The sequence below is a fragment of the Cetorhinus maximus genome, chromosome 25 (genome assembly GCF_964194155.1).
Source record: "Cetorhinus maximus chromosome 25, sCetMax3.hap1.1, whole genome shotgun sequence".
Taxonomy (NCBI): domain Eukaryota; kingdom Metazoa; phylum Chordata; class Chondrichthyes; order Lamniformes; family Cetorhinidae; genus Cetorhinus; species Cetorhinus maximus.
In genome coordinates, this window is record NC_135903.1 from 28,466,234 (window position 1) to 28,481,389 (window position 15,156).

The following is a 15,156-nucleotide window of genomic DNA, read 5'->3' on the forward strand; positions in this document are numbered from 1 at the left end:
CAGTTCCTAGAGAAATGGTAATTTATGAATGCTTACAGTCCTGATGGCAGCACTCCTCCTCTGTCTAAATTAAAAGTTTTGGAAACCCAACCTAGCACACTGATTTAAAGATTCCTTAGAAAATCATTCACAAGGCCAGATGGAATGCTTTGAGTTACTGTCCAACTTGAATGTGTAACTCTTTCATAACAACCTGATGCTACATATGATGCTTGGAGTAGTTCCTTGTAGCAATGGCTACCCATATTATCTATATTGAAGTTTCTTATCACCAAGAAGTAACTCTTAAAAAGTGAAGGCCTGTTCCTTAACATCACAAATGTTAGCAGTCACGCATCTCTCTTGCACACATATCAGAGGGGACAAGCTTTATTTAAGTTCATCTAACCTTGTGAAACATTGTCTGGACTCGACAGCATTCACAGGTACTTTTCCCATGCGTCTGCTTTTGAGTCTGATGCTGATATACAATATCCTGTATTTCATCTGATCTTATCCAATCTGATCCAATCTTAACACTTAGACGGCAATATCAATACTGCATTTCCTTGGCAGCATGGTGCTGATAGACGTTAGATTTACTTGGCCATGCAAATGATATTTGTTGGGGGTTTTTGATGTCTTTCTAAATCACCCCGACTGATCCAGAACTAACTTTGCACCTTGCTTCCTCTACTGCTGTGGAATCCATTGGATGAGGACTGGAACCTATCACATTCAGAGACCCTTCTCATTGTGGGCGCTGGCATATATTATACAACCTGAAGATGATTTCTTCTGCTTGTATGGTAAGGAAGCAAGATTCACTGAGCCGATCCTTGCGCTTGTAGCAAGTGCTGTTCGATATTGTAAGCACTTTCAATGAATTATTAAATTGGAAATGTTATGGTTATACCAACATGCAAACATGAAATGAGGTCAAATTGCACTACCCAAACATACTTAGGGTATTTTAGGTGAATCTCAAGCTCCTCAGGACCAGTTAAACAGAAAAGCTTGGTGTACTTTTCATCACGTAGTGTCAATGATAAGCCAAGTGCACCACAACCAGCTGCACGCAAAGTCCCTTTGTTCTACCCTCACAACATGGTTGAGTTTTGCCTTCACCAGCTGGATGGAAGTACTAGAGTAGTGGAGAGGGAAATCCAGTAGACCTTGCCTAGCTGAACTTTCAGAAAGTCCTTAATAAAGTACTTCATATGAGGTTACTCATAGAACCTTGTGGCGTAGGTAGGGATTTGAAACACTGACTGAAGAATTGGATCCAATCCTGCAGTCAAAACTTTGTAGCTAATGGGTGTGGTTCAGCCTGAAGGCGTCTTATAGCCGCATTCTCCCTACCCCTGACTCTGCTACTGTTCATTATCTTTCTGAATAACCTGGACAGTGTGGTTGGAAGTATGGTCAATGAGTTTGTAAATTACACCAAAATGTGTGCGTGGGTTAAGATAGTAGAGGAGTACAATCAGCCACAAAAATATTTAAATATGATAGAGAATTAGGGCAGACAATGGCAAATCGTATTTAATCTAGATAAATTTAATGTCATGCAAATATTCCAGGGAGCATAAGCCTTGTTTATGTAATCTCCCACCATAATTCAACCCTTGGTTCCCTGATAACATTTTGGTGAATCTACGCTACACTGCTTCCAAGGCCAATACATTCTTCTAAGATATGATGCTCAGAACTGTACACAGTACTTCAAATGTGATCTAGCTAGGGCATTGTGTACAGCTGGTTATATTCTAGCCTACTCACTTAATCTATCAAAGTCTTTGTAATTTTATGCTCCCATCTTGACTACTTACTATGCCAATCCTTGTGTCATCAGCAAACTTGACTATATGACTCTGTATTGTGTTATCCAAGTCATTAATAAACATAGTGAATAGTTGAGGCCCCAGCACAGATCTTTCCTTTGAATTTGAGTCTTCTTCTTAGGCAGTCCCTCAGGATCGAGGATGTGATGTCAGCTTTAGCTATAGTTTCTCTACATTGGATGCCAAAAGAGGTAAGAGATAACATGAAACTAAAAGAAAAAAAAACATACAAAACTCTAAAGAGTAGTGTAGATCCAGGGTGTTATGAAGAACAGCAAAGGAAGGCACAAAATAAGGAATGAGCTGCCAAATGGGAATATGGAAAGAAACTTGCAAGGAAAAACAGCATTAGATAAAATAATGGCACTAATGGCCAACAAATCCCCAGGATCTAATGCTTCCTACCCCAGGGTTTTGAAGTGAGGAAATTGCAGGTGCTCGAGCCATAATCTCCCAAAATTCTCTCAATTCAGGAATTGTCCCTTTAGATTGGAAAATTGCAAATTTAACTCCATTATTTAAGTGAGAAAAATTAGGAAACGATAGACCTGTTATTCTAGCATCTCTTCCTGGGAAGACTTTCGATGGGTTCTGAGATGGCTAATAAGTCCAATGCGCAACCTGCAGACTCGCCACATGCAAGGCAGGCGGTGTTTGAAGGGTCAGGCAGATGAGGTGTGCCTCTGACACATCAACTTCACCTCGTCGTGCTCCCGATTTCTCGATGCGTTTGGTGCCTTCCCGAATAAACCTTCTCCACTTTGGTCGATCACAAGCCAGGGACTCCCATGAGTTGGACAGGATGTTTAATTTCATCAGGAATGCTTTGCGGACATCCCTGAAGCATTTCCACTGTCCTACTGGGAGTCTCCTGCTGTGACTAAGTTCCGAGTAAAACAGTTGCTTCAGGAGTCTGGTCTCAGACATACGAATGACATATCCGACCCAACAGAGCTGGTTCTAAGTGTTTAGCACCTCGATGCTGGGCAAGTTGGCTAGGGAGAGGATGCTGGTGTTGGAACACCTTTCTTGCCACTGGATTTGGAGGATCTTGCGCCGGCACTACTGATTTGAGTACCTACCCATTAGCCCTACTCTTTTGTCTTTTATCACCTGGTCAATTAGAGTCAATAATTAAGAACAGAGTGACCTGAGATAATTTGCCTTCAATTTCATGAGCAATAATTTAGTTGACTATTTCTTATGTGGAACCTTCTCCTGAAATGCCCTCTGGAAGTTCATATGAAATACTTCCATTGACATTCCCTGTCTACTACTTTAGTTCCTTCCTCAAATAAAAACAATTAGGTTTGTTAGAGATGACCTACCCATTGGTCTCTCTAATGAACTCAAATTTATATTAAGAGCTTAGTCAGTCTTTCCTTAATTATAGACTCTAATAACTTCCCTGCAACAAATGTTAGAGTAACAGGTCTATAATTTCCTCATTTTTCTCACTTAAATAATGGAGTTATGTTTGCAATTTTCCAATCTAAAAGGACAATTCCTGAATTGAGAGAACTTTGGGAGATTATGGCTATGGCACCTGCAATTTCCTCATTTTAAAATCCTGGGGTAGGAAGCATTAGATCCTGGGGATTTGTCAGTCATTAATGCCATTATTTTACTTAATACTGTTTTTCCTTGCAAGTTTTTTTCCATATTCCCATTTTGCAGCTCATTCCTAATTTTTTGCCTTGCTTTGCTGTTCTTTATAACACCCTGGATCTACACTATTCTTTATAGTTTTGCATGTTTTTTTCTTTTAATTTCATGTTATCCCTCACCTCTTTTGGCATTCAATGTAGAGAGACCATAGCTAAAGCTGACAGGTTATTGAATTGTATTAATACAACCACTCAGTATAAACCAAAGGATATTTTGTCATGATACAATTCAGTGATCAGACTAGATCGAGAATACTGAGCCCAATTTCGTTTCCCGCCTACCAGGACTGATCTTGGGAAAGGTCCAGAGGAGAGCTACAGGAATGATTCCTAGCTTAAGGAACCTCGGCTGCTCAGGCTCAGTTAAACCATAGAAACAATAGAAAAGTTACGGCACAGAAAGAGGCCAATTAGCCCATCGTGTCTGCACCGGATAAAAAAAACTAGCCACCCATTCTAATCCCACCCTCCAGCACCCGGTCCGTAGCCTTGCAGATTACAGCGCTTCAGGTGCAGATCTGGGTGCCTTTTAAATGAGTTGAGAGTTTCTGCCTCCACCACCAAACCAGGCAGTGAATTCCAGACACCCACCACCCTCTGGGTGAAGAGGTTTTTCCTCATGTGCCCTCTAATCCCTCTACCAATCACCTTAAATCTGTGCCCCTTGGTAATTGACCTTTCTGCTAGGGGAAACAAGTCTTCCCTGTCTACTCTATCTAGGCCCCTCATAATTTTGTATACCTCAATCAAGTCAACCCTCAGCCTCTTCTGTTATAAGGAAAACAACCCTAACCTACCTAATCTTTCCTCATGGGTGCAATTTTTCAGCCCTGGCAACATTCTTATAAATCTTTTTTACTCTCTCCAGTGCAATTATGTCCTTCCTGTGATGTGGTGACGAGAACTATATGCAAAACTCCAGCTGTGGCCTAACCAGCATTGGACCTTGGTTCTGTTGAAGGGTCATGAGGACTCGAAACGTCAACTCCTTTCTTCTCCGCCGAAACTGCCAGACCTGCTGAGTTTTTCCAGGTAATTCTGTTTTTGTTTTGGACCTTGGTCTATTTAGTTTAGAGCAACGCAGACTTAGAGGCGTCCTGATAGAGGTCTATCCAGAGGCTGGATAGTGTCCCTATTGATAGATATTCCAGTTCAACAGCTTGGGGAGAACCTGAGGTCATGAGTTTGAACAATGTAAAAATAGGAATAGACAGAATATTAGGCGGTTCTTCATTTCCCAGAGTGTAGTGAGCCTCTGGAATGTGTGGCCAGCTTGAGCAGTAGGTATGAATCTCTGCATGTCTTCAAGAGGGAGATGGATCAGTTCTTGACTGAGGCAGAGATGCATCACGTAGACAACAAGGACTTTAGAGATACACTTGGTCCATTTAATCTCGTGGATTTGATCAGCAGAGGGGTTCGGAGAGGGATCTTCCAGAGTACCTTTTCCCTTATTGGTTTACTTTTTCCTGTTTTTGATTCTCCCCAGAGATTAAATGGTAATGGTGAGATTTGTTGTGGGGGGCGGTGGTGGCTGTGATGTGGAGAGGGAGGGAGTCACAATGCTCCAGCCATCATGAGTGTGAAGCAGTCTTGATGGACCAACTAGTCTCTTCCCGCCTGTCAATTTTGTGTGTTGATATGACCGACCTCATTTCACTTCTGTCCCTTGTCATCTGCTAGATTTCAACCTTGCTTCCCGCCATAAGAGGTGAGCCAGTTTAATTCATACCACTGTCACTGTACAGCTGTACAGTCCATTATTCTATACAATATTTAAATGTGATGCAAAAATAGCCAATGCAGAAAATACTGTTGGAGCATGTTTCATTGAATAAGTTAAACTTAATTTGACTGAACTTCACTTTCCATGTTGTTTCAAAGACATTCGATGGGCTACACTAAAATTCAGAATTGAAATTTCAAATCAGAGTTAAATATTGTGTCAGTTTGAGTCACCATATTGCCGGATTTGGATGCTCTTGTCAAGTGGGCTTTTGCATATCGATGTCCTTACTGTGGTCTCTTTGCCATAATGCTACTAATTTTTTTCTCTTCAAAAAATGTTATTTTGTTCCCATCAAGGTGGGAAGTAGTGCCAGGAAATGGAAATTTCATTTTGGGCAACACATCCTCCTCTTTCAGGTACCATGCCCTAAGAGTGCATTGGTGACCATAGGCTTCCCACTGGTCCATGATTATGATTGGCAAAGTACTGCAGTGGTTTGCCATTGCCTTCTGCAGTATGGCTGACCAGGGGACTCTCCCACTCTTTACTGCCTGCCATCAGGATTATTGGAAGGATTTAGAGGCTGATAATCAATCTGGTTGACCACGTTATGAACGCACCTTCTACGGCCATCAAGTCCTGGAATGGGACTTGAACCAAGACCTTCTGGCCCAGGAGTAGGGATGCCACCACTGCACCACAAGACCTCCCCTGGGCAACAAGTATCAGGATCAAAAGCTGGTTGTTATTGGTATCTGTGGATGAATCAGTGGATGGGCTGGAGAAAAGGTCTGCAGGGCTATGAAGTCCTGAGGCAGAATGCTGCAGTCCCCCCTGTACCAGATATCTCAGACGTCTTGTTGTCTACTGCTGAAGTTCTTCACAGCTTTATTTCATGCCTCCTAGCTAGGGATAGAATGGATCCTTCCATGAGGCAAGAGCAGTTTCTAAGGCTGGAATTGTTGTGTTTGTGGACAGGAAAGCATTGCTATCAGTCAGTGGAACATTGGTATGCTGATGCACAATGGGGAAGGTGCTTTAAGTGAGCATACAAGCTTGTTTAATTTCAGGACCAACATATCAGTGATTTTCCCAAGCACTGATCTTATTGGTACTCTACTTTTATATTTTAGAAGTCCAAGTTCAGTACAACGGAAATCAACTAATCTAGTAATTCTGATGTCTGCTTTTATATTTGGAAACACAGTCACTGCTTGGAAAATAAGTTACCCGACCAGTTCTTACACCTCATTGGATGAAAGAGGAAATGGCTGTGTGGTTACATAATTGGCCAAGGGACAAATAGCAGATAGTAGTGGTGAGCCATTATTTTCCAGACTGGAAGGAAGTGTTCAGTAGTGTCCCATGGGATTATTATTGGCACCACTGCTATTTCTGATATATATTAATGATCTGGACTTGGATATACAGGCCATAATTTCAAACACTGCAGATGACACAAACCTCAGAAATGCGGGGAAGATAATAACTGACTCCAGAAAACATTGACAGACTAGTGAAGTGGCCAGATACATAACAGATGAGATTTAGCACAGAAAATTGTGAGATGATTAAATTTGGTAGGAAGAATGAAGAGAGGCAATGTAAACTAAGTGGTACATTTTGAAAGGGGGTGCAGGAACAGAGACACCTGGGACTGTATGTACACAAGTCTTTGAAGGCGGCAGGATAAGTTGAGGAGGCTGTTAAAATGGCATACGGGATCTTTGCAAGGCAAAGTGTACAAAACCAAGGAAGTTATATTGAACCATTATGAAACATGACAACACACTTTAGGAAGGATGTCAAGTCCTTAAAATTGGTGAGAAGAGATCTATGAGAATGGTACCAGGGATGAAAGACCTCAGTTACATGCAGAGACCAGAGAAACTGGGGTTGTTGTGTTTTTTTTAATCCGTTCTTGGGATGATGTGGGCGTCACTGGCTAGGCTTAATAACTTTTATTAAGTAAATAAGGAAAAAGGTTATCTCCAGTGACAGAAGGGGCATTAACTAGAGGCCACAGATTTAGGATATTTGGCAAAAGAACCAGAGTTGACACAAGGAAAAAAATATTATGCAGAAAGTTGTTATGATCTGGAATATAATACCTGAAAGAGTCATGGAAGCAGATTCAATAATTACTTTCTAAAGGGAATTGGATTTATACTTGTAGAGGGCACATTTGCAGGGCTATGTAGAAAGAGGAGAGTGGTGCACTAATTGTACAGCTTTTTCAAAGAGCTATCACAAGCATGAAGGGACAACTGGCTGCATCATTCTATGATTTAAATACCAACCTTCATGTCAAACAACAATAACTTTTAATGCGCTTTTAACAAAAGAAAAGCCGCAAGGCATATCATCAAGCCACAATCAGATGGAAATGGACATCAAATCAGAGATATTAGAAGGGGCACCCAAAAACTTGGTGAATGAGGTGGGTTTTAAGCATGGTCTTAAATGATGAGGGCGCAGGTGGAGATATTTAAGGATGTAATCCAGAGCACGGGGCCTAGATGTGTGATACCATTGCTACAAATGATGGAGTGAGGGGAGCCAGGGATGCACATGGGTTGAGAATCAGAGGTACAGAAAGTTCCAGGGAAGTTGAACAAAGTTACAAAGGTAGCTTGGAGCTTGGAGCAAGAACATGAAGGGACATGAGGATGAGATTTTTAAATTGAAGGTTTGGGGGAAGCAGGATCAGTCTGGACAGGCTGATAGGTGAGCAGAACTTTGTGCAGGAGAAGAAATAGACAGCAGAGAACATTGAAAGTGACAAAGGCATGGATGTGACTTTCAGCAGCTGATGAGGCAGAATTTTTAGTTCGGCGCGATTGGCGGCCCGGGAGCAGCCGGGAAAGATGCCGCTGCCTGTGACCGGCCCCAGACCACGATTTCACACTGTGTATACTGTAGCCGATTAAGGCCCACCCAGCATGTACGCCGGCTCCCCAATGGTCAGGAAGGGGCGGGCGGGGGCGGCGGCCTGTCAGCCGCCGGGTCCAATGTCGACCCGGCGGCCGCTTTAAAAATGGCGCAGTCAGCCCCTGGAGGGCTGCTGGCGATGGAGGCATCTGCGGTGTTGTCAACAGGAAATTATGACTTCAAGTGCAGCTGCAAACGCCAGGCAGGAGGGCAGGTCGGGTGGGCACTTAGCCCCCGGCTTTTCTGACAAGTGCACCACGGTCCTCCTGGAGGAGGTGGCTGCCAGAAGGGACACCCTTGTCCCCAGGGATGGAAGGAGGAGGCCACCACACGTTACAAGAAGAGCTTAGGAGGAGGTGGCAGCACTGGTCAGCAGCCATGATGTTGTGCGGCGCACCTGGGTCCAGTGCCACAAGAGGCTTAACGACCTGCTGCGCTCAGGAAGGGTGAGTACCATGTTGGCAAGGATCAGTGTGTTCAAGTGTTAAGGTCTGGCCGCCATCGCCACCCCCCTCCCCACTCCCCCCATGGAGCTCGGAGCTCGGGTGTTAGAGTCTGAGCGCCAACCGTCAATGACGCCGGAGTTGGCCAAGGGGGTGAGCCCTGGCTGCTTGGACTGAGTGCCTTGCGGCTTGAGGGCCACGACTTGGATGTGCCCTGCAAGGTGCTCCTCAGGTGGAGTTGGCCAGGCTGCAATGGTGCTGCAGGTAGAGAGTGGACTAATCAATGCTCCTCTGTCCTTTCAGGAGAAGTCGGCCCATAACAACATTGAAAGGTCATGGACCGGCAGAGGCCCCCAAAACCTCCTAATCCTCATTAGATACGAGCAGGATGCCTTGGAGGTGGAGAGTACCTCTGTCAACCAGCCACAGAGATGCTGGGGTGTCAGACGAAGATAAGAGCGCAGTGCACAGAGGTGAGAGTTTCGGATGGTGCAAACATTCTAGTGTAGTCTCATCATTGTTGGGAGCCTCAAAACTGGATTCCCCAATGATTATTGAAAGACGATGGCACCATGATGCAGATCTCCATGGTCTCACCAGGGTGCCTGGCATGCACAGTGGCAGTGTGGTGATTTAAACTAATGACATGTCATTATTCTCTCTTAGATTTGCCACCACGCACCAAATCACAGCACCCCGAAGAGCCACTCTGACGCCAGAGGACTGCCAGGCTCCAGATGCACCTGGGTCACACCTGCTCTCTGAACCAGGCACCAGCGCAGATACCAGCACCTTGTTGGGCGTTAGATTGACAACTAGAATGTCAGTGCACAGCGGGGAGGGCAGTTTACACTTGCTTTTGAGATGCAGGCAGAGGCAGAGAGTGCCCAGGGCGCTGGCAGTCGGAGGGCTGCTGGAGACCAGGACGATGCTGAGTCAAAGGCAGATGATGACCCTCTGGAGTCATCCATTAGGCGGCAGATGCTGGATGTCCAACGAGATGTGCAGGAGGATCTGGTGGAGATCCATGAGGGTATGCGTGCCATGGTCTCTGTTGTGGAAGAGTCCATGCAAAGCATCAGCTCTGTGTTGACCTTCATGGCTGAGCACACTGCCTCCTCCATTGAGAGAGTGGCAACTTTCATGGAGAGGCAGCTCCAGGAACAGAATCAGGGGTTCCTGGCGTTGCGTACCTGCAAGCCCTTACACAGGCACGACCTCAGGTGGTCAGTGTCAGTGTGGGAAATAGATGAGGCACCCAGTATCCCAGCTAGGTGCCCGTCCATCAGTGACGAGCAGGGAGGTCTAGAGGAACCTCATGTTGGTGCATGCGCTGCCTGTCGTCTCTGCAGGCTCCTCTCAGTGTGCTCCTGTGCCCCTCTGCCAGTGACTGTGCATCTGATGAGGTTGCGGCGACTGAAGAGATGGCAACCATGGCACTGGCCGCTCCCTCCCAGGCGGGACCAGCACAGGCTCCACGGGCAGAGGATGACTACCAAGGTCATCAAGATCAACAGGACAGCAGAGTCAGCAGCTGTCTCCAATGCCGCTGCCAGCGAGGGGGGAGCACCAAGACTTAGTAAGTTAAGTTTAAGGCACCATGAGCACAAGAGGGACAGGTCAAGGGTGATCTTCTGTCGTGCAATGTTTTGTTTATTTTAACTGGTCTGGGGTTGAAGACCAGAGAAGGTTCTGTTAATTTGTTTGGACTGTCAAAATGAGATAAATTTTCTTTTGTTGTAATGGCCTGAGTATGCTTCACCTTTTTTATTTAATGTGGTGCAGGGTACGCCAGTATGTAATGCTGGACATGGGTGGTTCTCAACTTTATTGCACAGGCACTAAGGGACTTTGGAGTCAAAGGAAAGGGTCATTTCAGACATACGGGATGGAGGCAGCAACCCTGGCATGAGGTGGGAATGGTTGTTTGGCAGCCTAGCTGAAGGAGCGTTGGATTAAGGTATTACTGATGTCCCTGCCTCCCTGGAGGTTACCGAGGTCTGCCTCCACACCCTCAGCGTTCTCCTCACTGTGCTCCTCTTCTGATTCACTACTGGATTCATCATCTGTGGCCTGCGGAGCTGCGTCAATATCCTTTTCCTCCAGTGGGTCCCCCATTGCCAGTGCCAGATTGTGGAGAGCGCAGCATGCAACCACTATCAGTGACACCCACTCTAGGGCTCCCCCGAACGGTCCAGGCATCAGAAGTGAATCATCATAAGACCTATGATTCTCTCTACCACCACCCTTGTGGAGGCATGGCTCCTGTTATACCACTGCTCTGCTTCTGTTCTTAGGTGGCGGAGAGGCGACATAAGCCACCTTTTCAAGGGATAGCCCTTGTCACCCAGCAGCCATCCATCCAGTTGGGCTGGAGCATTGAAGAGCCTCGGCACCTGAGGTGTCTCAGGATGTAAGCATAATGGGAGCTGCCAGGGTACCTTGCACAGACTTGCAGAATATGCATCCTGTGGTCACACACTATCTGCACGTTCATGGAGTGGAATCCCTTCCTGTTAATGAAGGCACCCGGCTGATCCCCTGGCACATTGGAGGCCCTGTGTGCAGTCGATTGCACCCTGGACGCGGGGGCACCTAGCAATAGCTGCAAAGCCTCTGGTTCGCTCAGCCTGGCTGGCCTTATCCGTACAGAAATAAATGCAAGTCAATACCCGCTTCAACACAGTTTGACGCAAGTATGGACAGCTGATTGGGAGACTCCATACAGATCCCCCACTGACCCCTGGAAAGAGCCGGATGCATAGATGTTGAGGGCCACTGTGACCTTCAGCGCCACTGGAATGGGGTGTCCACCCACACAGCTGGAGGTGATCTCAGGCCCAATCATCTGACAAATGGAGGTCACTGTCTCCCTTGAGAGGCGGAGCCTCCTTCAGTATTGCACCTCTGACGTATTGAGGTTGCTGCATCGCTGCCTGTAAACCCTGGCAGCAGGATAGTGGCATGTTCCATGGCCCCTAACGCCTTGGACTGCTTGCTGGCCCTGCGCCCCTTGTGCATGCGCCTCTCCTCCCACAGGTTGCTTCCCTGTAAGCTGCATTGGGGCATCTGACCTCCTCTCCCTTCTGCCCCTCTCTTCCTCCTCAGAGGAGGTGCCTCCAGTGGAGAGCACAATCCCCATTGCCAAGGTTACAGAAGGCTGTCTGATACCTGGAAAGGCCCACATGGTCTGAATCCTCCGGGGGCCTTGGAGACACTAAGGAGACCTGAAATGAAGCCCAGAAATGCTAAGAATGAAGCCCCGAACAGAGATGAAGCTGCCAAGTACCAGTAAGTCACCAGCAGCAAACTATCTACCAAACGTCTCACTACTCACAGTGGCAATGCTGCTGACCCTTTTTATCCCGCCTGTGGATGAGGTTTTGCAAATTGTTGGCTGGCCACCTGCTGCTTTTTGCTCGGGCGACGAGCGCGAAATTGCACGAGCAATGTAAAATCAGCGTCAATTGCCTTCTTAATGGCCTTAACTGGCCTCTTAATTAATGGTGGGTGTGGTTCCAGCACCCGCGCATGTCCGCTGACCAAAATATCACGCAAGAGCAGGATGACGTCACAACACTTGCCTGACATCATCGCGCGCAATTTCATGTCCAATTAGGTCGGACATGCACCCGCCCAATTGGCATAAAATTCTGCCCATGGGCTGAGACAGCTGTGGGCAATGTTACCAAATGTGGAAATAGGTGGCCTCTGTATTGGATAGGCTATGGGGCTGCAAGCTTGGGGTCGATTTGGATGCAAAGGTTGCAAGCAGTCTGGTTCCATCTGAGATCGTGACTAGGAAAGGGAATGGAATCAACGGAAAGGGTTAAAAGTCTGTGACTGGGACATAAGACAATGGGCTGATTTTAACTCACTCAAAACCTATTCACTTAGTCAGAATTAAAATTGGGCCCTGTGGCTTTAGTCTGCCCAGTGTTTAACAGAGCTCATCTAAGATTAGAATGTCATTGAAGTAATCTGACAACACAATGGCGAAGTCAAGACAGCTTGCGAAGAAATAGAGCTAGGTACTATCAAGAGCTGGGTATTATCAAGTCTTGGATGTTGTCACCATACACGTGGAAGCTGACCATGTGTTTTTAGATCATGACACCACGGGCCAGCATGTAGAAAAGGAAGATATGAGGACCAAGTATAGATCCTTAAAGGACCCCAGAGGTAATGGTTGAGGGCAGTAAAAATGGCATAACTGGAAATGCCATAACTACATTTGGATAAGTGACAATGGAACCAAGTGAAGGCAGTACTACTGATCTGTACAATTGAGGAGAGGCATTGGAAGAGGATGATATAGTCAACTGTGACAAAGGCTGTAAAGGATGACATTTTTAAATTTGATTAGGGCTGTTTCAGTGCTGTGGCTGGGGTGGAAACCTAATTGGAGAGATTCAAACAAGCAGAACTCAGGACATCCAAAATAGTTTGCAGCCAATTAATTACTTTGGAAGTGTAGTTACTATAGGCATATTGGAACTCTCACACCATAGTCTTGGCTGACTTTGAGCCTCGCTCCCAGAGGTGAAAGGCCAGTGTCTAATTTACTGCAGCATCCACTATCTTAGTTCATATCACTCCAATAACATTATTGAATTATCATAACTTTATGGAGGCAGTCCAAGTGATGGATCACTGGTATCATTTGCTCTGTTTGTATTAACAAGTATGCTCGCAAAATTTCAGTTACTTTTATTTCTACGTGTAAATCTTACTTGTTTATATTTATATAGTGCGTTTCCATGCATTCAGAAATAAACATTTGTCTGGTTAATGAACTGGGCCACGAGTGAGAGTTTGGTTTATTTTCTCTATGCGCAGGATTTTGCTCTTGGCGGGGGGGGGGCTCGGTGGGGATGGGGTGGGGCGGTCGGGAAGCCGCCTGCCGCCTGCGATTGGCTCTGCACCATGATTTTATGCGGGCGGGCCAATTAAGGCCTGCCCTGCATGGATCGCGAGCAGCAGCGCTGAGCACTGCCTGTGCGGGCGGAGGGAGGAGGAAGAGCCGGGCCGATCACGCAGTTCACACATGCACGAGAAGGAGCGCTTCAATCTCCCTGAGGCAGCTCCGTGCCTCAGGGAGACTGAAGCGCTGTGTAGAAAAAAAATGAAGAGATTAAAAATTTAATAAAACATGTCCCCTCATGTGACTCTGTCACATGAGCTGGGACATGTTTGTAAATCAAAAATAAAGGTTTTATTTAATGTTTATTTGCTTTAGGAAACCTCATCCCGCTCGTGGATGAGGTTTCCTAAAAAAATGTAAAGACTGTTTGGCCTTTTCGCTTGCCCGCCACCCGTTAGGTTGGATGGGCAGCATAAATTAGAATTTAATTAGATTGCTAATGGCCTTAATAGGCCTTTTAATTATTGGCAGGCGCACAGCCGACTACGTTGCACGCCCACAGAATGAAATATCACGAGACTGCGCGATGACGTCGGGACACACGCCTGATGCCATTGTGCATCATTTCACACTCAGGCGTGTCGGGCACGCGCCCGCACGCCAAGAGTAATATTCTGCCCTATGCATACATGTTCTGTGCATTCCATAATTCCATTTAACAGAATCATGAAATGTACAGCACAGAAATAATTCCCATTGTGCTTGAGCTGGATCTCTGAAAATTAATATGAGACCATTCTGTTGGCGGCCATGAGAAAATTAACGTTTGGGATTGGAATTTAACAACACGTGGGCTAAATCATCATTTAGACACATAGATTAATGTTAGTACTTTCGATAATATCAAGAGCAATATATTTTCTTTGAATTGTTAAAATATTAATAAGAAACATTCTTTATGACCCATTAAAATAATTTGGGAAAATTGTGAAAAAAATGTTTTTCAAAGACATATAAGATTTTGATGAAATCATGGATTATTTATTAATCAGTTAATCTTGTCCTTTCCAGTTGAATACAATATAATCAAACTTTACACAGAGACTCATGGACCCAAAGCTGACTGAGAAGACACAAAATTGCACTCCTTCAATACTTAAACAGCGTTCTCCTCCATCAGATATGTGATTGATATAACCATATTACAAGTTTCTGAAATATTTCTCAGAAATCCATGTAACAGAGTATTCCCTAATGATTTTATAAACCAGCTCAATGCGCATAGATTAGAGCAAATTTTATTCCAGTTATTGCATTAATACTGTTCTTTCATTAGAAAGCAACAGAGTCTTTAACAAAGCAATATGTCCCAAGGGACTTCACAGTTCAAGGTCAGATCCAGTAGGAATAGGAGCGGGGCCACGATGAGTAGTCAAGATCCTGCTGAAGAGATAGATTTAGATCACTTTTTTTTAAAAGTGGCAGACATAAAGAGAAGTACAAAAATTTATTAACAGTCTTCTAGAATGCAAAGAAAGATGGCTGAAGTATTTGCCGCTGATGGAGGGAATGCATAGTGAACCAAAGCTGGAAGAGCAGAGAGTGCAGACAGGAACAAGAAGTGATGGAAGAGGATGGTGTAGTTTAACATAGTGAAAGGTGCAATGAAGCTGAGGAAGGTTAATGCATCATGGTAGCA

General features: G+C 45.3%; 2 long non-coding RNA genes across 2 annotated transcripts in view; both read left to right on the top strand.

Moving 5' to 3' along the window:
* Nucleotides 1-15,156, top strand: part of LOC144667745 (uncharacterized) — a 49,829-nt gene that overhangs the window by 13,708 nt on the left and 20,965 nt on the right. The gene's annotated exons all lie outside the window — the stretch shown is intronic.
* On the top strand, nt 666-14,746 carry LOC144667744 (uncharacterized). Its single transcript, XR_013573368.1, has 2 exons — nt 666-788; nt 14,529-14,746. It is a non-coding gene; the product is annotated as an uncharacterized LOC144667744 (long non-coding RNA).